This window comes from Mesoplodon mirus (assembly GCF_964341445.2).
Source record: "Mesoplodon mirus genome assembly, chromosome: 5".
Taxonomy (NCBI): Eukaryota; Metazoa; Chordata; class Mammalia; order Artiodactyla; family Ziphiidae; genus Mesoplodon; species Mesoplodon mirus.
Window position 1 is genome coordinate 56,549,389 of NC_138980.1, and position 27,853 is coordinate 56,577,241.

The window sequence follows — 27,853 nt, forward strand, 5'->3', positions numbered from 1 at the left end:
AAATAATTTTATCGTAGGTTGGACACATTGATGGACTGGAAGTGGAGTATGAGAGGGAGGAGCCAAACACTTTGGCCCGAGCAACAGGAAAGATAGAGTTGCCTTTTACTAGAACAGAAAGACAATGGCAGGGGCAGGTTTTGGTGGGGAGCAAGGGGAGACTGTTGTGTGTGAAGCGCCTGTTAGACATCCAAGGGAAGAGGTCAGGTAGGCATTGGGATGATTGTGGAGAGGAGAGAGGTCCAGCCTAGAGATAAAAAATTGGCCATTGTCAGCATATTTATGGTAGTTAAGCAAAGAGACTAGATGAGATCACCAGGGAAGTGAGTGCAGAAAACTATGGGAGGAAATCCAAAAATCAAGCCTAGGAGAGCATAGAAAGATGACTAGGAATGAGCAGAAGGAACCATGAAGGCATGGTCACTGAGCTAGGAGGCAAACCAGAAGTGGTGGTGTCCTGGAAGCCAAGTGAAGAAAGTTTTTCAAGGAGGGGAGAGACTACCCATGTCAAATGCTACTGCTTGTTCACATAAGAAGAGGACTGAAAACAGACCATTGTGTTTAGTAAAGAACGAGCATTGATGGTGTTCAAAAGAGCAGATTTGATTGGCTGCTGGGAGTGAATCCAACTCTGTTTGGAGAGAGTTCTTGGCCAACATTATTTATCTGTATCCCAACCCAGTACCATCACCACCACCACCACCACCCCGATTATCTATTCCCACCTAATGCCCCTTCACCCTAAATTATTTTGAAGCAAATTCCAGTTATATTCCTAAGGGAAAAAATGAGGAGAATGGTGATACAGCCTTTTGTATAAAAAGGAGAGGGTAGGGCTTCCCTGGTGGCGCAGTGGTTGAGAATCTGCCTGCCAATGAAGGGGACACGGGTTCGAGCCCTGGTCTGGGAAGATCCCACATGCCACGGGGCAACTGGGCCCGTGAGCCACAACTACTGAGCCTGAGCGTCTGGAGCCTGTGCTCCGCAACAAGAGAGGCCACGACAGTGAGAGGCCCCCGCACCGTGATGAAGAGTGGCCCCCACTCGCCGGCACTAGAGAAAGTCCTCGCACAGAAACGAAGACCCAATACAACCAAAAATAAATAAATTAAAATAAATAAATTAAAAAAAAAAAAAAAAAAGAGAGGGTATATGTTTATTGATTGTGTATGTCATATGAGTCCTGCTCAATTTCCCCTTTTTCTCTCCATCTCTTCTTTCAGGATCCCTTGTGTTCCCGATCCATTTCCTTCACACTCTATGACAGATGGGGGAAGTGCAGTCCACAGCCAATTACTTAAGGGGGATGGGAACCAAAGATCAGTCCCCTGACTTTAAGGTGGAATCAGCTTATGATGCAACTTGTGCTCCAGAGCTCCCTGTGGGATTAGGCTGAAGCTAGTCTCCACCTGAGACTGCATCCTCACTTAGCTTTTCCCTTTTTCTTCCCTTCTGCTTCCCTCACACCCCTTCTCCTGAGAACACTCCCTTAGTAAATCACTTTCTCAAGAAACCCTGTCTCAGCTTCTCATTCTAGGCATAAGGCATTATCCCCATTTTGCAGATGAGGAAAGTGGGCTTTAGAAAGACTTAAAACACTCAAGGTCGTGAGGCTGATCATTGCTGAAGCCAGAATGCCAGTGACCACATACTTGACCATCTCACCGCACCCACCACTCAGCAGCACCCACAGTTAGTGAAGCAGGAGGGTGGGGAATGCCATCAAAGGGCAGAGAACACGCAGGAGCCCAGCCTTCCCGGAGAAGCTGAGCGAACGCCTCCCCAGGTTATGGGTACTGGGGCAAAAGTGTTGAGATAGAGCTTCCCAGCCTCCTATACCCCTGGACACATGACGTGACCTCTTGGGGCTTAACCTCCCTGAGCCTCTGCCTCCTCATCTCTCAGCCAGAAGAGGGTCTGATGGGTTTCAGAGCACTTGGCACACTGTACTGATCAATATACCCACACAAGAGGTGATTCTCATTACTCTCACTGTCCACATCCAGTGGAGGGACAGACCTGGTTAGCATGGGGGGAACATGCCTGCTTCGCCTCTCTGGGTTCTTCACTCAGGAACTGGGAGTTGTTTGGCCTCGTGAGGATGGGAGGGGGAAGGGCGACCTACAAACACCTTAAAGGAAGGAGAATTCCTGTCCCCGCTGTCTCAGGGGGACTCCAGGAAAAGTGATGACAATGACAGTAAGATCTCTGATTCACTGAGTGCTATGTGCTTTACAAACTCATTTACTCCCCCCTGAGATCCTATGAGGTCGTTATTTTTCATTCCACTTAATAGATGAAACTGAGGCAAGAAGACAGGAAAACTATGCCCAAAGTCACACAAGAATATAAGTGATAAAGCCAGGAGTCAAACTCTATAACTCCACAGCCAGTGTTCTTAAAAAACATTGTGAATTGAAACCTATTTTTTAATAAATGAAGTCCATACTCACACTTTGTGAGTCTAGGAATCTTGCTGCTGCTTTCCTTTTCCCTTCTTTTACCAACACGTATCTGTTCCTTTCCGGTTTTTTCTTGTAGCTGTTTCTTTTCCTTCCCCTTTGTTCTCTTTTTCTTCTATTTACATCCCTAGACATAAAGAGAATGAGGGATTCTTCCAGGGAGCCTCCTTTAACTCTAGATTATTAGAGCTGGAAAGCCCCTCTTGGGTCAGTGAGTCCAACCTCTCATCCTTAGTGGAGAAACTGAGGCCTAGAGAGGAGGGGCAACGCACCCAGAGTCACACACTTCATGTGTCTCTTGGTTCTGGCTTCCCAGCCCTTGGCCCCCACACACATGGAGGTTACAAAATAGCACACGTAAAATGAGCACATTTGGTTAAGGAAGAAACAAAAACACCCAGGGTACACAACACAGTCTCTGTATACATAGCTGCATTACATGTATTTAAGATGGTGTGATATAAAAATGTTAATGAAGTCCTACTTTGTATGCAGAATTTAGAGTATTTAGAATCCTACCCAAATTTAAACTTTCACGAGGTATCTCATAATAGCCTGACTGATGTTCAAAAGAGTGAACTGTAAAGTGTGCTACGCTTTGGCTGGGACACAGAAGTGCCCACCCATTTTTGTCAGAAACCAGAGAGAAATGCTGTTGTTCACATGGAACTTCTATGGGTGGATTGAGTAATTATCTGTAGTATAAGCATTCTTTGTTAGTGTAATTTAAAATATTCTGTAAGCCATAACAGTATAATTCAAGAATTCATTAAGTGGCACAGTGCCAAAATTCACTTAAAAATTCTTAATTTGGGGGCTTCCCTGGTGGCGCAGTGGTTGAGAGTCCGCCTGCCGATGCAGGGGACACGGGTTCGTGCCCTGGTCTGGGAAGATCCCACATGCTGCGGAGCAGCTGGGCCCCTGAGCCATGGCCGCTGAGCCTGTGCGTCCAGAGCCTGTGCTCCGCAACGGGAGAGGCCACAACAGTGAGAGGCCCACCTGCGCAAAAAAAAAAAAAAAATTCTTAATTTGGGAATGGAAATTAGAAATGGCTATAGAAATTAGAAATTGTTATAAAGAAAGCCAAACACCATCATTATGTAACATGCTGATGACCAAGGAAGGTGCATCCTGTTCAGTAAATTAGCAACGTGGTTGAAATGAAAAGCAGCCGTTAAAGCAAGGACCCCACTAAGGGAACAAACAGCAGCTCAGATACTAGGAAAATTGCTGGTGCCGTATCTACACTATAATGTGCCTCTGAGCCAAGCTCTTGTGACTTTTGATGATTAGAAAGGAGGTAATGATGCTAAAATGTTTTACCACTAATGGCTTTGTGGTAAACGAAATATGTTTAAAGAAAAAAAAATGTGTTACAAAGTTAAGAGACATATGCACTCTGAAGACCCAGAGAAGAATTTTGCAAGCTGTCTAAAAAGCCCATCCAGAGAATCCAATGGGACCTCTCTGCCACCAACACCAACACTCTTGATGCCTGGGAGAATGCACGAGGGATGGGGAATTCTGCAGGGACACAGAACCAGAAGGCATATGGGAAGAGATGCCAGTAGTCTGACAACCTGAACTAACCTGCAGGCAGGACTGCAATGACAGGAGCGTCAGGGCATGTGTATGAGAACCCGGGTACACTCCTTGGAATTAAATGCTGCTCACACAGGAGCATATCAGAAGAACAGGCTTTAAAATATACTATATTGCTTTAGTGTAAGGAAGACTTTCCAGTGGTATGCAGTGGCCAATGGCGTACCATAAGTGGGTTATAGGGGTGCTGAGATGTTGATACTTTTGCCCCTTGGAGCAGCCAGCTGGGTCCTAACGTAGCCAGAGCTTCTGAGACAATTACCTCTAGTCATGAATAGGCTTGTTCTTTTAAGGATCTATAAAATGTTATCATTTTCCACATGTGTTATGGTATAAAAGAGATTGGGAAACATTGGATAAGTGGGGTGTTATAATTTTTTGTTCAAGTGGAGACACTTTTGAGAATAAAAGGGGCTGTATTAATTTTTTTTAAACATCTTTATTGGAGTATAATTGCTTTACAATGGGAGCTGTGTTAATAGTTACACCAGGACACCAGGCATATAGTGGGACTGTTCCAGGTAAACTGGGATGTATGGTGGAGTAGGCAGAATAATGGCCCCCAAAGTTCTCCAGGTCCTAATCCCCACAGCCTGTGAACATGATACCTTAGATGGCCAAAGAGACTTTGCAGATGTGATTAAGTTAAAGATACTGACAAGAGGAGATTATACTGGATTATCCCAGTCGGGCCTAATGTAATCACAAGGGTTCTTATAGGAGGGAAGCAGAAAGGTCAGAGAAGAGAAGATGCTACTCTACTGGCTTTGGAGATGGAGAAGGATCCACAAGCCAAGGGAGTGCGGGAGGCCTTTAGAAGCTGGAAAAGCAAGGAAGGGGATTCTCCCTAGAGCCTCCAGAAAAAAACACAGCCCTGCCAACATCTTGATTTTAGGACTTCTGACCTCCAGCACTGTAAGATAACAAATTTCTCTTGTTTTATCCACAAAATGTGTGGTAATTTGCTAAAGCAGCAATAGGAAACTAACACAAATACTCTTTAAAATTTATAAGAAGTTTATCTTTATGCTTATATAATTTTTAAAAGTACAAAGATAAGTAAAAAAGAACTAAAAGTGAAATAATTATATTGACAGGAGGAGTGGGGGAGATTGACAGGTACAAATTTTCATCTAACAACATGTTGATTAGTTGAGAAATATCATTAAAGTGTATTATACAATGAGATGGAGAACTGAAGAACTAAAACAAAAAACCAATTTCAAAAAAAAGGCTAGCCCCAGAAAGAGGAATGGAGAGGGCCAGATAAGGAGACTCTAGCTTTAATTATAAATCCTTTGATTAAAAAAATTAAGGATTTAACTATGGATGTCTTTTTTTAAATGTGCATATTAATTTTTTTTTTTTTTTTTTTTTGGTCTGCGTTGGGTCTTTGTTGCTGTGCACGGGCTTTCTCTAGTTGTGAGCGGGGGCTACTCTGTGTTGCTGTGCACAGACTTCTCCCTGTGGTGGGTTCTCTTGTTGGTGGAGCACGGGCTCTAGGCACGCGGGCTTCATTAGTTGTGGCTCGCGGGCTCTAGAGCGCAGGCTCAGTAGTTGTGGCGCGCGGGCTTAGCTGCTCCGCGGCATGTGGGGTCTTCCTGGACCAGGGCTCAAACCCGTGTCCCCTGCACTGGCAGGCGGATTCTTAACCACTGTGCCACCCGGGAAGCCCCGTGAATATTAATTTTTTAAGTAAGAGTGTGTGGCAGGAAGCCTCCGAGAGCTTACTGGGCTCAGGTTCTCCAAAGCTCTAGCTTCCAGTCTACCTGAAACCAACTTACAGCTTCCATCGTACCCACAGATCCTCCCCTAACCTCTTACTCAGCCAACAGCTTCCTTGATCTCAGTCTCGGCATAAGACAGCGCCAACTGGTAGGTCCTCCTGAAATAAGGCAGGAAAAGGCAGCATTGGGTGAGGAATATTCCTAGGATTGGGACCAAGCCCTCTAAGAGATCGGGAGCAAACCCACTAAGCCCCTGTAAGGCAGGCAGACCTTGGGTTTACCTCACAACGGTAACAAAGGACCTGGGAGAGCTTAGAAGAGAGAAGTGCCTCCTGTTGCCAAAAAAACACTGATGTAGGAGCCCAAAGGAAAGGGCTGAGGCTAGCTCTGCCATGTACTAGCAAGTTCCTTTCTTCTGGGCTTCAGTTTCTCACCGATGAAATTAATAGGGGAAGAAATTCATCTCCCAAATCTTTCAGCTCTGTGAGTCCTTCTTTTCCCTGCTTCAGCAACATCCCTCCCTCCAAAGAAGACTGGATAGGCCCTCAGTCAGCCACAGAATCATTATATATTACACTTTACAGTTTCTTTGAGATGGTCTGCTGCAACCCATTCATTTTTTTTTTCTTTTTCTTTCTTTTTTTCTTAGCCACACCACTTGGCTTGCGGGATCTTAGTTCCCTGACCAGGGATTGAACCCCAGGCCACGGCAGTGCAAGTCCTAACCACTGGACTTCCAGGGAAATCTCCCATACGTTTTATATATGGGAAATTGAACCTCAGAGAGACAAAGGTGTTTGGTCAGGGTCACACTTGGTAAGAAGTGTGAGAACCTTTGGATTCTCTTCTGACCCCTCACTTAGACCCTAGGGTTCCGTGGTCACGATTTGCCATATGAAGGTACAGAATGGTACCTGTTTAATATGCAAATAACTTGTGTCTGGGTTTTTAAAAATACAGTATAAGATGCCACTATGGAAAAAACATAACCATGTAAAAGAAGATGAGTGGTTATATTAGTTTCATATTGCTGTGTAATAAATTACCGCAGGGACTTCCCTGGTGGTGCAGTGGTTGGGAGTCCGCCTGCCAGTGCAGGGGACATGGGTTCCAGCCCTGGTCCGGGAGGATCCCACATGCCGCGGAGCAACTGGGCCCGTGCACCACAACTGCTGAGCCTGCGCCCTAGAGCCTCCTGGCCGCAACTACTGAGCCTGCATGCTGCAACTACTGAAGCCCATGTACCTGGAGGCCGTGCTCTGTAACGAGAGAGGCCACCGCAGTGAGAGGCACATGCACCAAAACAAAGAGTGGCCCACCCCGCTCGCCGCAGCTAGGGAGAGCCCGTGCGCAGCAACGAAGACCCAATGCAGCCTAAATAAATAAATTAATTAATTAAAAATAAATAAATAAATAAATAAATTACCACAAACTTAGTGGCTTAAAGTGACATACATTTATTTTCTCAGTTTCTCTGTGTCAGAAGTTCAGGCATGGCTTAACTGGGTCCTAAGCTTATAGGGGCTCACAGGCTGCAACTACGTGTTGGCTGAGCTATAGTCTCATCTGGAGGCACAACTGGAAAATAATATTCCTCCAAGCTCGCTCAGGTTTCTGGCACAACTAATTCCTTTGCTGTTGTAGGACTGAGGGCCCCAGCTTCTTGCTGGCTGTCAGCTTCTTTCTGGCCCTCAGCTCCTAACCATATGGGCCTCCTAACATGACCACTTACTTCTTTAAAACCAACTAACTTTGAAGTGTCTAGAGTCTGCTAGTAAAACAAGACCTTATATGACGATGTAATCATGAAAGTGACATTACATCATCTTTGCCACATTCTATTGGTTAGAAGCAAGCATAGGTCCCACCCACATACAAGAGGAGGAGATAAACAAGGGCATGAATACCATAAATATCAAAGGAGGTGGAATCTTAGAGTCTATCACCACAGCGGTGAAAATAGTGAGTGTAAAAAGGACTGAGGACTTCCCTGGTGGTCCAGGGGTTAAGACTCTGCGCTTCCACTGCAGGGTGCGTAGGTTTGATCCCTGATCCCTGGTTGGGGAACTAAGATCCCACGTGACGTGTGGCATGGCCAAAAGAAAAGGGGGGTGGGGACTGAAATGTCTACTCCTGTCAAGACAAGTGATAAGAGGGCTAAGTTTTAGCCATTGGATTTGGCGACAGGAACCATCGTTGCCACTGGCAAGAGCAGTTTCAGTTAAATAATAAGGATGAAAGTCAGCTGAGGTAGATTCAAGAGAATGGAAAATGAGAAATTGGAGTGAATAGAGACAACTCTTTTAAGGAGTTTTGCTATGAAAGGGAGCAGAGAGATGAGAGATTAAAGGTGCTATGGTATGTTTATATGTTCATGGGAATGATGCAGTAGAAAGGGAAGGGCTGATGATGCAAGAGAGAGGGAAGGATCATTGCAGGAGGAAGGCTCTTGACTAGGTGAAGGAAAGGGGATGAGATCCAGTGCTCAAGATAAAGGGACTTAGGATGAGGATGGCTCAGCCACTTTCATGGGAGAAAAAGCCTAGTATATGGATTCAGACACAGGTCAGTGGATAGATTTAGTGGCTGGAGGATAAGGAACTTCTCTTTTGATTGCTTCTGTTTTCTCAATGAAATGAGAACAATGCCATCCGCTGACAGTGAAAAGGGGAGAGTAATGGAGGTTTGAATAGAGAGAAGAGGTAGGAAATAGTCCTCTTAAAGAGTGGAAGAATAACATAAATAAGACAAAGAGTAGATTTTCCCTGCGGTGCTAGGACCCACCTGAGGTTTTCATAAATTTAAAATGTGACGGGTTGGCAAATCTGGCTCTTGTTCTCTAGCCACATTCAGCTACTTAGGTGTAGTCTTAAAGTAGAGGCAAAGGTGCATCCGGTCAGCGTTGTGGCTTTGGAAGGTGGATACAATACAAGGAGAGGGACAAGAGGGATGAGAGTGTATGGCAGGGAGACTCCACAACTGACCAGTCACTGGGTAAAAAGGGGAATGAAGCTATGAGGGGGCGAAGAGCAGTGGATGGGTCTCAGAGCAGCATCAGTGGACTGGAGGACCTGACGTGGTCAAAGACCTGGTAGGGTCTGCAAATTAGTGGATGTGAGATGGACCAGTAGGTGTTGGTGAGGCACCCAGAGAATGGGATGCTTGAAATAGAGACTTTGAAAGTGGTGTAGGAACACAACACTGTAAATCAACCATACTTCAATAAAACTTTTTTTAAAATAGTGGTACAGGTTTTGATAATGACAGGGTCTGGGGTATGATGGTGGGAGTCGGTGTGTGGAGGACAGACTGGAAGAAAAGGTGGTCAAGGACGTAAGAGGCTGGAGTACAAGTGATTCCTTTATGTGGTTGAACTAATCAAGAATGACCATAGGGAAATGGTGGAGGGAGAGAGAGAGGGCAAGAAAGGGAGAAAGAAAGAGGGTGTTAAGTGGAAGAGGGGGCGGCCCTGAGGGCTGTGCATGCCGCAACAAGCAGAGGTGCTGCAGACTGCTGCCATGTGTTCCAAGGAAGCTGTCTTAGAGAGGAGAGAGGAAAGCAGCCCTCTCTTAGAGGCCTGCAGAGGAAGCAGTGACCCCAGGGGGAAGCCACATGTTGTTAGAGCAGCAAGGCGAAGAGAACATTGCTGTGCAGGGGACTTCCCTCTTCCACAGGAAAGCCTTCCTGATCCCCTTTATAAGAGTAACTGCTTTTGTTACACTCAGCCTTGCTAAATTTTCCTTCAGAGCGCTTATCACAGTTGAAATTTTTTTAGTTTTATTTATGGGAAACCCTGATTGATATTCATGATTTCCAGCTAAGCTCATGGAAGGCAGGGACTGCACCCTGGCCCGGGTGGGTCCCCAGCAGCCAGCGGAGTGGCCAGCATGGGGGTACTTTATCAGTATTTGTGGCCAGAAGCAGGAAGTGAAAGAACAGACTCGTAGAGCAACTGTGAGGCGTCTCTGTGTTGAGGGTGGGAGAAGCCCATCTATCCATCCATTCATGCTTTTGGCCATTTGTTCTTCCCAAGGAGCAGAGCCTGCATCACAACAGGCGAGGTAGGAAGTGCAGTATTTAAGCTCCTGAGCCTTCTATGGCTCAAGCAGCTGAGAGCTGGCCTTGCAGCTCCTGCATGCCAAACCTGTTCTTGCTTAACCCCTGCCAAAGCCATGACCACTCCCAGCCCCTCACCCACACGGTGCTTGAGCGCCAGAGTGAGGTGTCTGCCTGCCTTGGGCGGGAGGCACCTCCTTCAGCTGCCAGGCCCTGGATGGTGCAGCCCAGGGAATGCTCCAGTGGCCCCCAGGAAGGGTCTAGCAGCATCTCCACCAGGTCTCCTCCTGCCTGGAGGAGGTCAGCGGGATCTCATAAGTTTCCTTACCTCCCTGACAGGAGCTCCTGGGCCTGAGATCTTGCACCTGGAGACTTTTATGGGAACTTTTTCCTTCTTCTTTCCAGTAACTCCAGGAGCTAAATCTTGACAGACAGGCAAAGTGAGGTTTAGAGAAGTTGTGTTGGTGGCAAAAAATAATGCTCCTTAAAGATAATTTTTAAATCCTAAGCATAACTCTTTAGGGGTCCATTTACTCAACATTACTGAGCACCTGGGCATCGTGGGGCTACAGCAGTGAGCACGTGACATCATTCACGTCCCTGCCTCTAAGGCTCTCGCAGCCCAGGGAGGAAGAGATGTGCACACAAAACTGAAATAACAGAGTGACTTGGGTGAAGTCAGTGTTCTATAAGGGTTTAGAAGAGGAAGGTGTTCTTTCCAGATGGAGAAAACGGGGAAGGCTTGTGTTAGAGGTGACATCTGAGTTAGTCCTTGGAGAAAGGACATTGCCAGTGAGGATACCTATAAAGCATTATCCACCTCCACTGAAGAATGCAGATCAAGCCCTTGCCAGCAGAATCAAAGAATCCCAGGTTTGACATTGACCTGGTCAGTAGAACATTGTGGAAACAAGCACTGGTTTTGGAGTCAGATAGACCTGAGTTAAAATCCCAGTGCTACAATTTACTAGCTGTGTACGTAGCATGGGACAAGTTACTGAACCTGTCTTAGCTTCAAATTTCTCATCCGTATAATGGGGATAATAGTATTTACCTCAGATGATTATTGTTAAGGATCAGTTGAGGTAATCCATGCAAAGCACTTAACACGTGGTAATTGTTACCTGGCACATGGTAATTGCTCAGTAAAAAAGTTAGCTAATTCTAGCCTGGATCAGCCGAGCTGCCCAGACTGTGAGCAACCCGAGGACAATGACCAGGCCTCATTCAACTCTGTATCTTCCCAAGCCTGACACCGAGCCTGGGCACCAGGGGCTTAGTGAAGGTTTGCAAAAGGAGTGAATGAACAAAAGAGGCATTCACTTTATCAGCCTCTTAAATGTCACAGGAGGGAAGGGGCTTTTTTTTTTTTTTTTGGAGAATGAGTATGGTTGAATCTTAGAAGGTATTTCTAAAGAAGTCTGTGTTATTGACAAAGGTCTTTTAAGAAGATAAACTGTCATCTGTCCTTAAAGATTTAAGGGGCCGCACTATTTACAATAGCCAGGACATGGAAGCAACCTAAGTGTAAGTCAGAAGGAGAAAAACACCGTATGCTAACACATATATATGGAATCTTAAAAAAAAATGATTCTGAAGAACCTAGGGGCAGGACAGGAATGAAGATGGAGACATAGAAAATGGACTTGAGGACACAGGGAGGGGGAAGGGTAAGCTGGGACGAAGTGAGAGAGTAACACTGACATATATACACTACCAAATGTAAAATTGATAGCTAGTGGGAAGCAGCCAGATAGCCCAGGGAGATCAGCTTGGGGCTTTGTGTCCACCTAGAGAGGTGGGATAGGGAGGGTGGGAGGCAGACTGAAGAGGGAGGAGATACGGGGATATATGTATACTTATAGTTGATTCACTTTGTTATACAGCAGCAACTAACACAACAATGTAAAGCAATTATACTCCAGTAAAGATGTTAAAAAAAAAAAAAAAAAGGTTTAAGGGGCTGCACTGCAAGGCTTGCGTGATCTTAGTTCCCAACCCCAGGGATCGAACCCATTGCCCCTGCGGTGGAAGCACAGAGTTCTAACCACTGGACTGCCAGGGAAGTCCCAGGGGCCAGTCTTTTTTTTTGAACATTTTTCCTATTAAATTGGTTTATTGTACCCAAACAAGCACATACATATATCATTTTATATGAATGAAATACAATGAAATTCAATATTAATGCCTCAAACATAGTTGATACTCAGTAACTGATGGACAAATTAATTTTTGAAAAACCTGAATTTTCATATCAATTAATTTCAGTATATAGTACCATGTATAACTGAATACCATTCAATTGGATAAATGTATCATCATTAATTTCCCTAGCATTATGACTTGACAAATAGCTTGCTTATAATTTTACAAGTATAACTAAGGCTGTAATGAGTACCCTTGAGTTTACATACATGTTTGAAAACTCCCTATTATATCCTATAGGTAAACTTCTAAATATAAAATTGTTAGTCAAAATGTGCTAATTTCCATCTAATACCTATTTTCCACTGTCTGTTGGAAAGATTGTAACACACAAGGAAGAGGAAACCTTCAAGCATTTTATGGGAGGGGAGAGAACGTTGAACTAGGTGGCTTCTAGGATGCTGGACAACCTGTAGTTAAGATCACAGAAAAACACACTCATTCCCATCCTGCTTTTGTGACTTCCATGTTAGCTGTGTGACCTTGGGCAAGCTCTCCCCACCTCTGAGCCATAGATAAAATGGTGAGAATAAGTCCTATTGCTTAGAGTTGTTGAGAGGGTTAAAGGAGACAATGGTTATCAAGCACAGTGTGGGTAGCACTTATAAGAGAGATTTCTCCCTCAGTTTGTGGGCAGGCCTAAGTCTGGTTCTGGCATCCTGTGAATTTTCTGTCACAACTTTACCCATTTCATGGGGAGCTTTCTCCTCAAGAGCCCACAAGGCAGCAGAGGAAGGAAATGTTCTTTATCACTTATCCCCAGAAAACCCCCAAGTTAAGGTCAGGCCACCTGTCCTGGAACCCTGAGTACAGTTAGGGCCAGACTTAGCATTAGTTTTTTCTATGTTTTCTATTGTTGAGTTGTATGAGCCATTTGTATATTTTGGAAATTAAGCTCTTGTCAGTTGTATCATTTGCAAATATGTTCTCCTATTCCACAGGTTGTCTTTTTGTTTTGTTGATGGTTTTCTTTGCCATGCAAAAGCTTATAAGTTTGATCAGGTCCCATTTGTTTATTTTTGCTTTTATTTCTATTGCCTTGGGAGACTGACCTAAGAAAGCATTGGTATGATTTATGTCAGAGAATGTTTTGCCTGTGTTCTCTTCTAGGAGTTTTATGGTGTCATGTCTTATATTTAAGTCTTTAAGCCATTTTGAGTTCATTTTTGTATATGGTGAGAGGGTGTGTTCTAACTTCACTGATTTACATGCGGTGTCCAACTTTCCCAACACCACTTGCTGAAGAGACTGTCTTTTTCCCATTGTATATTCTTGTAAAGGAGGCTAGTTTTTTGTTTGTTTGTTTGTTTGTTTGTTTGTTTTGCAGTACGCGGGCCTCTCACTGTTGTGGCCTCTCCCGTTGCGGAGCACAGGCTCCGGACGCTCAGGCTCAGCGGCCATGGCTCACGGGCCCAGCCGCTCCGCGGCATGTGGGATCCTCCCAGACCGGGGCACGAACCCGTGTCCCCTGCATCGGCAGGCGGACTCCCAACCACTGCGCCACCAGGGAAGCGCGAAGCTGAGCTCTTGGACTGGAATGACCCTTCAGAGAGGGTCTGTGTTGGGCTACGATGGCCTGACCTTCACACTCCACATCAATCAGTTCTTGCCATGCACCTCGGGTGAGGAACCCAGGCAGTTTCCAAACTCACTGCCAGCTGAAGGCTTTCTGTGGGAAGCACCCCCAGCAGCTGGGGCCACAAGTCCTTCATTGAAGAAATGTCCACCCCACGTGGATATTTCAAATGGAACAGTGTCTTTCAAAACATACCCTTCAATCTCCTCATTATATAGATCCTGTGGCCAAAAATAGGAAGTAACATAAAGTCCATAAAGCCACCAGGGGGCATCCAAGAGGCAGCACCTGACAGAAGGAGGTGCAGCCAGCTAAGGCTGATGGTGGTTTGGTAGACAAACGGTGTCCTCTTTTCCAGATCTGTTTAAAGAGCAAAGATTAAGAGTGGGGACATAATCCATAATCCAGCAAGGTGTGCAGAGCTCCAGCGTCAAGATGGATAGGATCCACAGGTCCATGGTGACCTGCAACTCTTAGACAGAAAGGAACCACCATATTTAAGTCAAGGGCAATAAACTTTCTAAACAACTGGATAAAGTTTTGGCCCAGTTCAAAGATCTCAACAAAGGACAGTCGTCACAGAAATGGATGTGCCAGTGGCGGGGGGTGGGGGGTAGGGTGGGGATGGACAATGATTATTTCATTATTTATCTCTCTCTTTTTTTTTTTTTCTTTTTTTTTGCGGCACATGGGCCTCTCACTGTTGTGGTCTCTCCCGTTGCGGAGCACAGGCTCTGGACGTGCAGGCTCAGTGGCCATGGCTCACGGGCCCAGCTGCCCCACGGCATGTGGGATCTTCCCAGACCAGGGCACGAACCCGTGTCCCCTGCATCAACAGGTGGACTCCCAACCTCTGCGCCACCAGGGAAGCCCTCATTTATCTCTTGATTCTTTTTTTTCTTTAACCTCTTGATTCTTGCAACAAGCGTTCTTTCTTACCTACCACACACTAAGCATAGTTCAAAGTTCTTGTAATAGTTTGCAAAAATGGCGACAAATTCCTCTTGACAATGTGACGTTGCAGCTCCCATCAAGAAGTGAAATCTATATCTCTACCCCTTGAATCTTGTCTTGGCCTTGTAACTTGCTTTGGCCAATGGCACATTAGTAAATGTGATGCAAGCAGAGGTTTCGTGATGGCTAACGCATTGGAACTTTCATCGTGATGCTCTGTGTAGATATGAGCACCAAGTGAAGAAGCCGGGGCTAGCCTGCTGGAGGAGAGACCGTGTGGAGCAGAAATGAATCATCCCAGTTGAGCCCCATCTCTCAGAACAGCCAGCCTGCCGACTTCCAGACACGTGAGTGAAGTATCCTAGACTATATACAGCCCCAGTCAAACTGGCCCGGACCATAAATATTGCTCAGATGATCCACAGAATTATGAGAAATAATAAATGTTTTTAGTTTTAAGCCATAAGATGTGGAAGTTTTTATGCAGCAAAAGCTAACTGATACATTGCTCTAAAGGGGATACACTAATGAGTGAGAAAAGAATCTCCGTCCTCCAGCTGGTCTGCTCTCCACTGGGGAATAATGACAGGTCATCAACTAAGTTAATACCATCATAGGTCCTTTTGAGGGCAGGGGGACACTAACTGCTCTGGAGTACTGAGCATGTCTTTCCACCTGACTTTCCACCAGTGGCACCATTAGAGCTGGATTTTGAGTAGAACTTGGGTCTCCCAACACTGAATCTGACCCTTCTTCCACTCAATCCTGCTGCCTTGACATTCCCGTGCCTTTTGTCATGTCTGACCTTGGCTGACAGCCAGGGGCCCCTCAACCCAACAAAGCACTTCACCCTTCTTGGTGGTGACAGCTCCCTCCCTCCTCCCTAAAATCACTAAAATTGGGGAAAGGTATATAGATAAATGAGATGTTGTAGGCAGATCTGTAGTTCAGTGGGGGGGTAAGGATGATTCTTACTACACTCTCTATGGTGTTGGAAAGTGACTCATGCTTGTTTCAGCCTCAGTTTTAAGATACCATTTTAAAAAGCCCTTTCCTGCTTATTTTTATCCATCATCCTCCCTTTGCAGCCTAGGGAAGTTACGGAGGGGTAAGGGGCGTGTCTGCCCCAATTCCCAAGTCCTGGTCTCCTGTTTTTGTGTGTTACTTTCTACCTGCTGGATTCCAGAAGGTACTTCATGAACACAAGCTCCACAGCCAGATCCCATAGTCTGCAGAGTACCTGCTGGGAGATGGAACACTCATAGCCTCTGCAGTGGTCCACAGCCTACCTGGCGAGAGAGCTGGGTCATCATTTCTACATCAGAAATGTAAAGACCCAAAGGACTTCCACTGATTGGTTCAGAGCCTTGGCAAAGCAGTCTTCCTCTCTCTGAACCTGTATCCTCCACCTGGCTCAACTGTCACCCCCCCCCCACCTTACTAAGTTTAAGATTGTTTCCTCTGTCATTAAAAAATGGTCACTCTCGGGCTTCCCTGGTGGCGCAGTGGTTGAGAGCCCGCCTGCAGGTGCGGGGGACACGGGTTCGTGCCCCAGTCCGGGAGGATCCCACATGCTGCAGAGCAGCTGGGCCCGTGAGCCATGGCTGCTGAGCCTGTGCTCCGCAACGGGAGAGGCCACAACAGTGAGAGGCCCGCATACCGCAAAAAAAAATAATAATAATAAAATAAAAAATAAATAAATAATGGTCATTCTCATTCTCCAAGGACAAGTCCCTACTGTGTAAGATGATCAGGTTAATTTTATCATTTAGACCAGTCTGGCTAAAGTTAAATCTTGGAAAGAAAAAAATAAATTTAGCAACGTGGATATAAGCAATAAAAGCAATCTGGGGAGACTCATTAGTAATTGTCAGCAACACTAAAGATACCAGCTATTAGAATTGTGTGAGTGTTGGGGGTATTAAAATATTTTAATTGTTCGATACTGGGTTTTTACACACACACACAGAGCCTTCCCCCTCCCTACCCCCTACTGATTCTTTAACTTTGGGAGCTTGCTTTTGAATCAAGAAGCAGAGAAAATCATTCCATCCCTCAGCACTTTTTAAGTGTTTTGCATGTGATTATCTCAATTAATCCTTACAGTGAAACCATGAGGTATGTAGTGTCATTGTGCTCATTTTCAGATAAGGAAATAGGCTTAGAGATATTGAGTAACTTGCTGACAATCAAACATGTAGTGACAAATGGGTTCAGGACTGAAGACTTTCCACACCAACACTCCTCACTGCTTTGTAGAGAGCCCAGGAGAGACCTTTGAATGATGGTGGTTAAAGTAAAAATGGGAAAAATGTGTTCAGTGGATTACACGTTTTACAAAATTAGAAACCCCACAGCCTCTCTTTATGAGTAATAAATCAGCTGTGAACTGAGGAGGGGGTTTCTGGAGACTGTATGGTGAATCAGGAGCAAAGCAGGATTTCCTTGCCACCCTTCAAGTCTGCCTGATGCTATTTAAACTCTTTTCAGGCCTAGAGACAACTAAGCCCATGCACCACAACTACTGAGCCTGCGCTCTAGAGCCCGTGAGCCACAACTGCTGAGCCCACATGCCACAACTACTGAAGCCCACACACCTAGAGCCTGTGCTCCGCAATAAGAGAAGCCACCACAATGAGAAGCCCGTGCACCACAACGAAGAGTAGCCCTCGCTCGCCGCAACTAGAGGAAGCCTGCATGCGGCAACGAAGACCCAACACAGCCAAAGATTAATTCATTAATTAATTTAAAACTAATCTGCAAAATCATTATCTTTCCTACATACTAACTGTCATCAAAAAAACAAAATGAGTGGAATGATATCAGCAACATGGAGTGAAGAGCTACCTCTCTCTCTCCCCCTTCAATCTACAATCAGTCAAACATCCACAACTCAACAAAGGCACCTCTGTCCAACACACCAGGACACTAGAGAATTCTAAACATCTGTATACCTAAAGGTGGGTAGACTGAAACACATAAAGGAGGCAGAACTGAGGGACCAGCAGAGTTGGTGCCTGCAATCCCAGCCCTTTGACCGTGGCAGCTAAGCTGCAGCTTCAGAGAACCCAAGAGCAGAAGGGGAGGTGGAGCACACAACTCCGGCCTCCTGACCACACCTGTGCCTGAGGCCACAGGTAACTGGGCAGCAGTAGCAGTGGGGCCTGGGACCCTGTCCCTCGAGCCACTGAGGCACACGTGACCCCAGCCTGCCCCCTTCATCTGCAGTGGTGGAGCCCTCAAACCTTACAACACCAGACCCAGTAGAGGCACCTGCAGGACCCCAGCTCACCATCCCCTCACCGTTCCCCTCCCACCACGGCAGCAGAGCCTGCAACTCAGGATCACAGATGCTAGGGAAGAGCCAACCATCCGGGTGACAACAGTGGCTCTGGCAGAAGCGATGCAGCAAGGACGCCAGAGGCACAAGAAGCAATAACAAAGGCACGGAGCCACACCTCTTACAGAGACAGCAGAGGCTGGAAAGTGCCAACTCTCAAATATAACCAGGGGCAGCTCAGGTAAGAGAAACCAAAACCTTGTGTTCTGGCGCCACCTACCTGAAAACAAAAGAAAGGACTCTAACTTCTAACCTGTCATTAGCTTCAAATGTGCCTATAGAGGGACAATTCATGGAGATCCATGAAGAACCATGGTAACATTATACCACCAAAAGAGAGAGAGAGACAGTTCTTCATAGACAAGTGATGTAATATTGCAATCTAACTGATAGAGAGTTCAAAATAGCTGTCATGAAGAAACTCAACGAGCTACAAGAAAACACGGAAAGGTAGTTAAATGAACTCAGGAATAAAATTAATGAACAGAAGGAATACTTTACCAAAGAGATTGAAACTCTGAAAAAGAACAAAACAGAAACCCTGGAGCTGAGGAACTCAGTAAATGAGATGAAAAATGCATTAGAAAGCACTGGAAATAGAGCAGACCTTATGGAAGAGAACGTCAGAGAGCTCAAAGATAGAAATCTAGTAATGATACCAGTAGAAGAAGAAAGAGAAATAAGATATCTAAAATGAGGAAATTCTATGAGAGCTCTCCGATGCTTTTAGGGAAGGTAATATTAGGATAACGGGTATCTCAGGAGGAGAAGGGAGCAGAGAGTTTATTAAAGAAATAATAGGGGCTTCCCTGGTGGCTCAGTGGTTGAGAGTCCGCCTGCTGATGCAGGGGACACGGGTTCATGCCCCGGTCCGGGAAGATCCCACATGCCATGGAGCGGCTGGGCCCGTGAGCCATGGCCACTGAGGCTGCGCGTCCGGAGCCTGTGCTCTGCAAAGGGAGAGGCCACAACAGTGAGAGGCCCGCGTACTGCACACAAAAAAATAATAATAGCTGGAACTTCCCAAACATGGGGAAGGAATTGGATATACAAGTCCACGAAGTTAAGAGAAAACCTAATTACTTCAATGCAAAAAGACCTTCTCCAAGACACATAATAACTATATATCAAAAGGATTATACACCATAATCAAGTGGGATTTATTCCAGGGATGCAAGGATGGCTCAATGCCTGCAAATCAATCGACATGCTATGCCACATTAACAAAATAGAGGATAAAAACCATATGATCATCTCAATAGATGCAGAAAAAGCATTTGACAAGACTACACCTACTTATGATAAAAATTCTCAATTAAGGTGGATAGAGAAGAGACGTACCTAAACATAATAAAAGCCATATATGACAACCCCACAGCTAACATCATACTCAATGGTAAAAACCTGAAAGCTATCCCTCTAAGATCAGGAACAAGACAAGGATTCCCACTCTCACCACTCTTATTCAAAACAGAGGATTGGAAGTCCTAACCAGAGCAACTAGGCAAGAAAAAAAATAAGGCACCGAAATTGGAAAGGAAGAAGTAAAACTGTCACTATTTGCAGATGACATGATTTTTTTTTATATAATTTATTTTTGGCTGTGTTGGATCTTCGTTGCTGTGCGTGGGCTTCCTCTAGTTGCAGCTAGTGGGGGCTACTCTCATTGAGGTGTGCAGGCTTCTCATTGCGGTGGCTTCTCGTTGCGGAACATGGGCTCTAGGCGTGCAGGCTTCAGTAGTTGCAGCATGCAGGCTCAGTACTTGTGGCTTGCGGGCTCTAGAGTGCAGGCTCAGTAGTTGTGGAGCATGGGCTTAGTTGCTCTGTGGCATGTGGAATCTTCCCGGACTGGGTCTCGAACCTGTGTCCCCTGCATTGGCAGGCGGATTCTTAACCACTGTGCCATCAGGGAAGCCCAGCAGATGACATGATTTTATATATAGAAAACCTAAAGGCTCAACCAAAAACTATTAGAAATAGTAAATACAGTAAAGTTGCAGGATACAAAACCAATGTACAAAAATCTGTTGCATTTGTATACCCTAACAAAGAGCTAAAAGAAAGCAAAATTAAGAAAACAATCCCATTTTCAATCTCAACAAAAAGAATAAAATACCTAGGAATAAATTTAACCAAGGAGGTGAAAGACCTGTACATTGAAAACTATCACACATTATTAAAAGAAATTGAAAATACAAATAAATGGAAAATATTCCATGCTCATAGATTGGAAGAATTAACATTGTTAAAATGTCCATATTACCTAAAGCAGTCTACATATTCAACGCAATCTCTATAAAAATTTCAACATTTTTCACAGAAAAGGAAAAAATTCTAAAATTTATATGGAACCACAAAACACTCTGGATAGCCAAAGCAATCCTGAAAAAAAAGAACAAACCTGGAGGTATCACACTCCCTAATTTCAAACTGTATGACAAAGCTATAGGAATCAAAACGGCATGGTATTGGCAGAAAAACAGAGACATAGATCAATGAAACAGAATTGACAGCCTAGAAATAAACTCACACATACATGCACAATTAATTTACAGCAAAGGAGCAAAAAACATACAATAGAGAAAGGATAATCTCTTCAATAAATAGTGTTCAATAAATAGTCACATGCAAAGAAATGAAACTAGACCATTATCTTACACCATACCCAAAAATCAACTCAAAATGCATTAAAGACTTGAATATAAGACATGAAACCATAAAACTCCTAGAAGAAAACATAGGCAGTATACTCCTTGACATCAGTCTTAGCAATATCTTTCTAGATACGTCTCTTCAGGCAAGAGAAACAAAAGCAAAAGTAAATGGGACTACATAAAACTAAAAAGCTTTTGCACAACAAAGGAAACAATCAATAAAAGGAAAAGACAACCAACTAAATGGGAGAAAATACCTGGAAATGATATACTCAATGAGGGATTAATATCCAAAATATATAAAGAACTCATACAACTCAACAACAACAACAAAACCCAAACAACCCATTTAAAAAATAGGCAGAGAAGCTGAATAGACATTTTTCCAAAGAAGACATACAAATGACCAATAGGCACATGGAAAGATGCTCAACATCACTAATTATAAGGAAAATACAAATCAAAACCACAATGAGATATCACCTCACACTGGTAAGAATGACTGTTATCAAAACGACAAGAAATAACAAGTGTTGGTGAAGAAGTAGAGAAAAGGGAACTCTTGTGCACTGTTGGTGGGAATGTAAATTGGTGCAGCCACTATGGAAAACAGTATGCAGATTCTTCAGAATTCTCCAAGAACAGACCTACCATATGGTCCATCTATCCCACTTCTGGTCATTTATCCAAATAACGTAAAAACACCAATTTGAAAAGATAAATGAACCCCTGTGTTCACTGTGTTACTATTTACAAGAGCCAAGATACGGAAACAGTGGATAAGGAATAAGTGGTATATATATAAATACAACGGGATACTACTAAGCCACCAAAAAAGATAAAATCTTGCCATTTGTGACAATATGGATGGAACTTGAGGGTATTATGCTAAGTGAAATAAGTCAGGGACTTCCCTGGTGGCGCAGTGGTTAAGAATCTGCTTGCCGATGCAGGGGACAGAGTTCAAGCCCTGGTCCAGGAAGATCCCACATGCCGTGGAGCAGCTAAGGCCATGAGCCACAACTGCACTCCAGAGCCCACGAGCCACAACTATGGAGCCCACGTGCCACAACTACTGAAACCCACGTGCCTAGACCCTGTGCTCCGCAACAAGAGAAGCCACCGCAATGAGAAGCTCATGCACCGCAACGAAGAGTAACCCCCACTCGCTGCAACTAGAGAAAGCCTGCACACAGCAATGAAGACCCAACACAGCCAAAAATTAATTAATTAATTAATTATTTTAAAAGAAATAAGTCAAAGACAAATACCCTATGATTTCACTTATATGTGGAATATTAAAAACTAATAAACAAACAAAAACAAAATAAATGAACAAACCAAACTGGACAAAAACAAACACATAAATAAAGAGAACAGAGCAGTAGTTTCCAGAGGGGGAGTGATGGGGGACGGCAAAATGGGTAAAGGGCGTCAACTGTATGGTGATGGATGGAAACTAAACTTATGGTGGTGAGCATACTGTAGTGTATAGAGAAGTAGAAATTTAATATTGTACACATGAAACATAATGTTATAATATTGTACACATGAAACATATAATGTTATAAATCAGAATTACCTCAATTCAAAAATAATAATAAAAATAAATAAAAGGGGAGTTATTAGAAATCCTACACGTAACAATAGGAAACAAAAGCACCTAGAAACAAACTTTTAAAATGTGCTATATCTATGTGAAGAAAAAGTCTATTAAGGCATAAATTAAGATTTCCATAAATAGAGTCATAATGCATGCTTTAGAAAACTCAGATTGTAAATATGACCATTTTGCCCAATATAATCTATCAATCTAACTTACTCTAAATAAAAATGCCCAACTAGATTTCAGTAGGGGGTTGAGGGGCTTAGGAGATTCTTAAAGTTATCTAGAAGGATTAATGGGGGGGGGATAAAATCATGAAAAAGGTAAAGTGAGTGGCCCCTTCTTATCAGATATTAAATATGCTACATAATTAAAACAATTTGGTACTAGCATTAGAAAAGACTAACCAATGGAAAAGGAGAATACAAAAAAACAGATCCAAGCCTACAGAGAAATTTGATTAATATGAGGGAAACCTTTCAAATAAAATGAGGAAAAGATAGATTATTCAATATATGGTGTTGGAAAAACTAGCTAGCCATTTAGAAAAATGTATTAGCAACAGTAATAACTTACTGGTGCTTACCAGATGCTGAGCACTGTTCTAAATGCTGTACACATGTTAATTCATTTAATCTTCCTAACAATGCTCTGACATTGGTATTACTATCATACTCATTTTACAGATGAGGAATATAAGGCACAGAAAGGTTAAGTGACTTGGCCATGCCACACAACTAGTAAGTGGCAAACCCAGGATTCTATTAAGAACTAAAAATTAGATATTTAAAGGCAAAAAATTAATAGCCATTAAAAATATACATCTTTATTTTTCCAAAGAAGACATACAGATGGCCAGCAGGCACATGAAAAGATGTTCAACATTGCTAATCATCAGAGAAATGCAAGTCAAAACCACAATCAGGGACTTCCCTGGGGGCGCAGTGGATAAGACTCCATGCTCCCAAAGCAGGGAGCCCAGGTTCGATCCCTGGTCAGGGAACTAGATCCCACATGCGTGCCACAACTTAAGAGTTCACATGCCACAACTAAGGAGCTCACACACCACAACTAAGGAGCCCACGAGTCACAATTAAGGAGCCCGCCTGCTGCAACTGAGACCCAGCGTGACCAAATAAATAAATAAATAAATACTTTTTTAAAAACCACAATGAGATATCACCTCACACCTGTCAGAATGGCTATCATCAATAAGACCACAAATAACAAGTGCTGTGAGGGTGTGGAGAAAAGGGAACCTTTGTACACTGTTGGTGGGGATGTAAATTGGTACAGCCACTATAGAAGACAGTACGGAGCTTCCTCAAAAAACTAAAAGCAGAATTACCATATGATCCAGCAATTCCACTCCTGGGTATATATCTGAAGAAAACAAAAACACTAATTCGAAAAAATACATACACCCCAATGTTCACAGCAGCATTATTTACAAATACCAAGAGATGGAAGCAACCTAAGTGCACATCAGCAGATGAATGGACAAAGAAGATGTGGTGTATATACAATGGACTATTAGTCATAAGAGAGAATGAAAATTTGCAACAGCATGGATGGACCTGGAGGGTATTATGCTTAGTGCAATAAGTCAGAGAAAGACAAATTCTGTATGTTATCATTTATATGTGGAATCTAAAAAATAAAACAAACAAATGACTATAACAGACTGTGAGGAAAGAGACTCACAGATACAGGGAACAAACTAGTGGATACCAATGGGGAGAGGGGAAGGGGGAGGGATCAGACGGGTAGGGGATTAAGAGGTAAAAACTACTATGTATAAAATAAATAATATACTGTACAGCACAGGGAAATATGGCCATTATTTTATAATAACTTCAGAGACTAATCTATAGAAATTTTGAATCACTATATTGTACACCTGGAACTAATATAATGTAAATCAACTTAAAAAACAAAGCCACTCCACCCCCATGCAGGGAAGGCTGCAACCAGATTACCCTCTATTGAGCCACACCTGCGTCCTGCGATTCAGCAGCACCTTATTGGCCGGGCAGCCTCCATTGTGAGGTAGTTCTGGTTTCCTCCTTACCAAAGACAGACAAGCCCTGAGCCTGGCCCTACATCCAGGTACCAGAACCTCCAGTCCAATGGTGTCTTCTTCCTCCCAGTCACACAGTTCACTTTGCCCTAAAGCACTAAGGGCTAAACTGGGAGGGGCTGAAAGCCCGGGAGAGTCCCAGCGTGTGGCGGGGCAATCACAAGGAGCCCTGAGGATCATCCTGAGATGAGACTCTTGTAAGTCCCCAAAGCCAAGTGAGGCATATAATCGACATCAGCGTCCCCCTCTCACCAGCGCCATGGCCAGGCACCCTTGGGAATTAGGAGTCAGCGTCTCAGTGCTGCAGCCTTGGTTCCTCTGGAGAAAAACCCATGGGAGGCTAGTTCAAGGCTGTTACAGTCCTTAACCCTGAGCCACCACCACCTACCCACCATGCTGAAGATCTCATTGCTTGCAAGGGACAAGAACAGCGAGCCCAAGTACTTGGATGATGGGTCCAAGTCACTCTCAGAGAGTAGAAGTAGCATCACTTCAGAGAGTGTCCATCCTGAAGAGGAAGCCAATGGATTATTGTAAGTGGCTGCACGGCCCTCCTCTATCTGAGGTCAGGCACTGCTGCCCTCACAGAGCTGGGCCACAACTTCCTACTTCTCTCTTCTTAACATATTTATTCCCATTGAACAGGAGACATGTGGATTAAAGACGAAACCTTCAGAATCTAAGAAGTTTGACCCATGTGGCTCTGGGTATTACACCTGTTTCACAGGTTTTGCAAAATCGCAGATAGTCACCCCCAACATGAGCTTTTTTTTTTTAATTAAGTAATTTATTTATTTAACCTGTGCCAGGTCTTAGTTGCGGCACTCCGGGATCTTAGTTGTGGCATGCGGACTTCTTAGTTGTGGCATGTAAACTCTTAGTTGCAACATGCGGGATCTAGTTCCCTGACCAGGGATGAAACCCGGGCCCCCTGCGTTGGGAGCGTGACGTCTTACCCACTGGGCCACCAGGGAAGTCCCTAAAGTGAGCTTCTCAATTCCCAGAACAATTTTCTATCTCAGGCTGGCTGTTCTTTCTTCAGCAGTTTCAAGCTGCTTTCCTCTCTGTCGACTTCTGCTATCATTCATACTCTCTCTCCCTCTCCCTCTCTCCATCTCTCCCTGCCCACCAGCCTCCCTCTCGCTTCCTCATACAAACCCATCCAGGAAATAGAAGTTCACCTCCTAACCCCATGTCCCTACTTTTACTCCCATAAACTCAGACACGTGGCTCTTTTCCTCAGGGCTTTATTGCCAATCAGACTATTATTTAGTAATCAGATCAGATAATATCCATGGTATAGAGAGATTGTAAATGACAATACCCAGTGTTGAAAGGATGTCAGGAAACGCCCTCTCTCATGTCCTTTTGGGAAGAATTAAACTGGTACCTTTCTAGATGGCAATGTTGTAATATATGTCGAATCCTAACACATTTATATAAAACATACAAATACTTACTTGGCTTATGCTTTCTTTTAAAGTACACGCACACACACACACACACACAACTGGCCGTAGTGGCTGCTTCTGGCTAAGAGAATTGGGAGACTGAGGCAGAGATAGAAGACATTTATGTTAACTACATAAGGTTTTTGGGGGTTCTTTTTTAGTTTGTTTTACCTTTTGAATTTCATACGGTGTTACTTTGGGCTTTTGTTTGTTTGTTTTGTTTTTTGGCTGCGTTGGGTCTCATTTCTGCACACGGGCTTTCTCTAGTTGCAGCAAGCCGGGGCTACTCTTCGTTGCGGTGCGCGTGCTTCTCATTGCAGTGGCTTCTCTTGTTGCGGAGCACGGGCTCTAGGCGCATGGGCTTCAGTAGTTGTGGCACGCGGGCTCAGTAATGGTGGCGCACGGGCTTAGTTGCTCTGTGGCATGTGGAATCTTCCCGGACCAGGGATCAAACCTGTGTCCCCTGCATTGGCAGGTGGATTCTTAACCACTGCACCACCAGGGAATTCCTCTACTTAGGGCTTTTTAAGCATAAGTAAATATAAATAAATAAATCCTTTGATCAATAATAGCACTTCCAGGAATTTTTCCTAAGGAGATAATAATGCAGGTATGCATGATAATTTTATTGAAGCCAGATCTTAACCTCAGATCTGGTTGTAATACTGACAATTGAGAAACAATGAGAGATTATTTAAAGTATGATACACATAGTGGGATACAATACAGCCATTAGAAGTGATGAAGGAAATCTATGGTTGTGGGAAAATATGTAGGACATACTAGTCATAAAGAAAATTAAAATACAGTATTATAATGGTTCTCCTTGTGTAAAATTTGTGTGCATTTAAAGACAAGGATGCCTAGAGGAATGTTAAAGTGTTAAAAGTAGTTTTTTCCAATTGGTGGAATTTGAGTATTTCCTTTTATAATGACAATGTATCATTTTTCAAGGAAAAAAAATAGAAACTTTTTTTTAAGTCCCTGGGAGCTCCCAACATGTGTTTTACTCCTCACAGCCCTGATCTATGATGCTGTTAAAACTAAGGTGCAATGTTTTCTCCAAACCCTTATCTCACCCTTCCCAAGAGATTTGATCAGGTTGGGCAAGACGCTGCTGTAGGAAAGAAATGAGAGATGGAGGGATGGAGAACAGGAAGGGGGCACATCTTTTGGAGAAATTACTATCAAATAATTGACAAAAGATTTTTTTAAATAGGGTGGGTTTTTTGTTTTTTGGGGGGTTTTTTTGGCTTTGACATATTTTTCAATAATTGCAGTTACCAAGAAATATCAATTACTGTTGGAAGTGAAGGGACAGCTTGTACCACCCCCCCACCTCCCCCCATTGCTTAGGTGAAAAGTCTGAACTCACAGAGATGCAGGAAGTCACTCTCTTCTCTCAGCCCCGGCCCTCTCCCTGGGCAATACTGAAATGCCAAAACCTGACCCAGCCCTGACACCCTAACCAACAGGACAAGACCAGGAGATGTGAGCACTGACTCGCCATGTGACCTTGGTCAGTGTATTTCCACCCTCCGGGCTGCCTCCAGACAGTCCAAAGGCTGCACAAGGAGGTGCCTCCAATGACCTCCTCCAGGTACCTTTTGATACAGGAGGAGGGGGCCCCACTACCTGCTTAAACCAGCCCTTGCTTGCCTTTTTTCTATCACCCCAGCTCTGCCTCCTCTTTAGGAAGCCGTTTCAAACAGGTGAGCACTGTAGGGCCAAACCAAAGGTGGTGGTGGTAATGAGGATGATGATGATGATAATAATGTTGATGGTGATGATGCCTCACATCTGTGAAGCACTTCACAATTCCAAGATTCATTATGTCATTACCTCTTCTGATTCTTATTATATCCTTGGGAGGTAGGCAGGTCAAGATGAATAAACAGAAGATGTAAGCAGCCAAGGGCCTTCCCAAAATAGTGACCAAAAACAGTCGGTTAATGGCAGAGCTAGAACTCAGAATCCAGTGGTCGTACCGCAGTTCAGTCCTTTGCAGTCAACTTTTCATTTCAATTCCTTTTTGATTCTCTTCTCATGATCCTGTTCCACATTCTCCCTCCCCAGTGGACTGGTGGTGCCTGAGCAGGTGCTGCCAGCACTGGTGTGGAGAACATTTAGAACCCTGGTA

At 44.0% G+C, this 27,853-nt stretch overlaps 1 protein-coding gene across 6 annotated transcripts in view; it reads left to right on the forward strand.

Annotated features, from left to right (window-relative positions):
• SLC36A3 (solute carrier family 36 member 3) overlaps positions 1-27,853 on the forward strand; it is a 56,698-nt gene that overhangs the window by 5,013 nt on the left and 23,832 nt on the right. Inside the window, exons 2-3 of one of the 6 annotated variants that reach the window (XM_082620893.1) lie at positions 1,224-1,339; positions 14,807-14,929. The exons of 2 other annotated variants lie outside the window; for them this stretch is intronic. The gene's annotated coding sequence lies outside the window, so the exon portion shown is untranslated. Of the gene's footprint in view, positions 1-1,223; positions 1,340-4,943; positions 4,980-14,806; positions 14,930-24,740; positions 24,796-27,853 lie in introns of those variants that run through there. 3 more of the 6 variants (XM_082620892.1, XM_082620896.1, XM_082620891.1) reach the window with 3 other exon arrangements.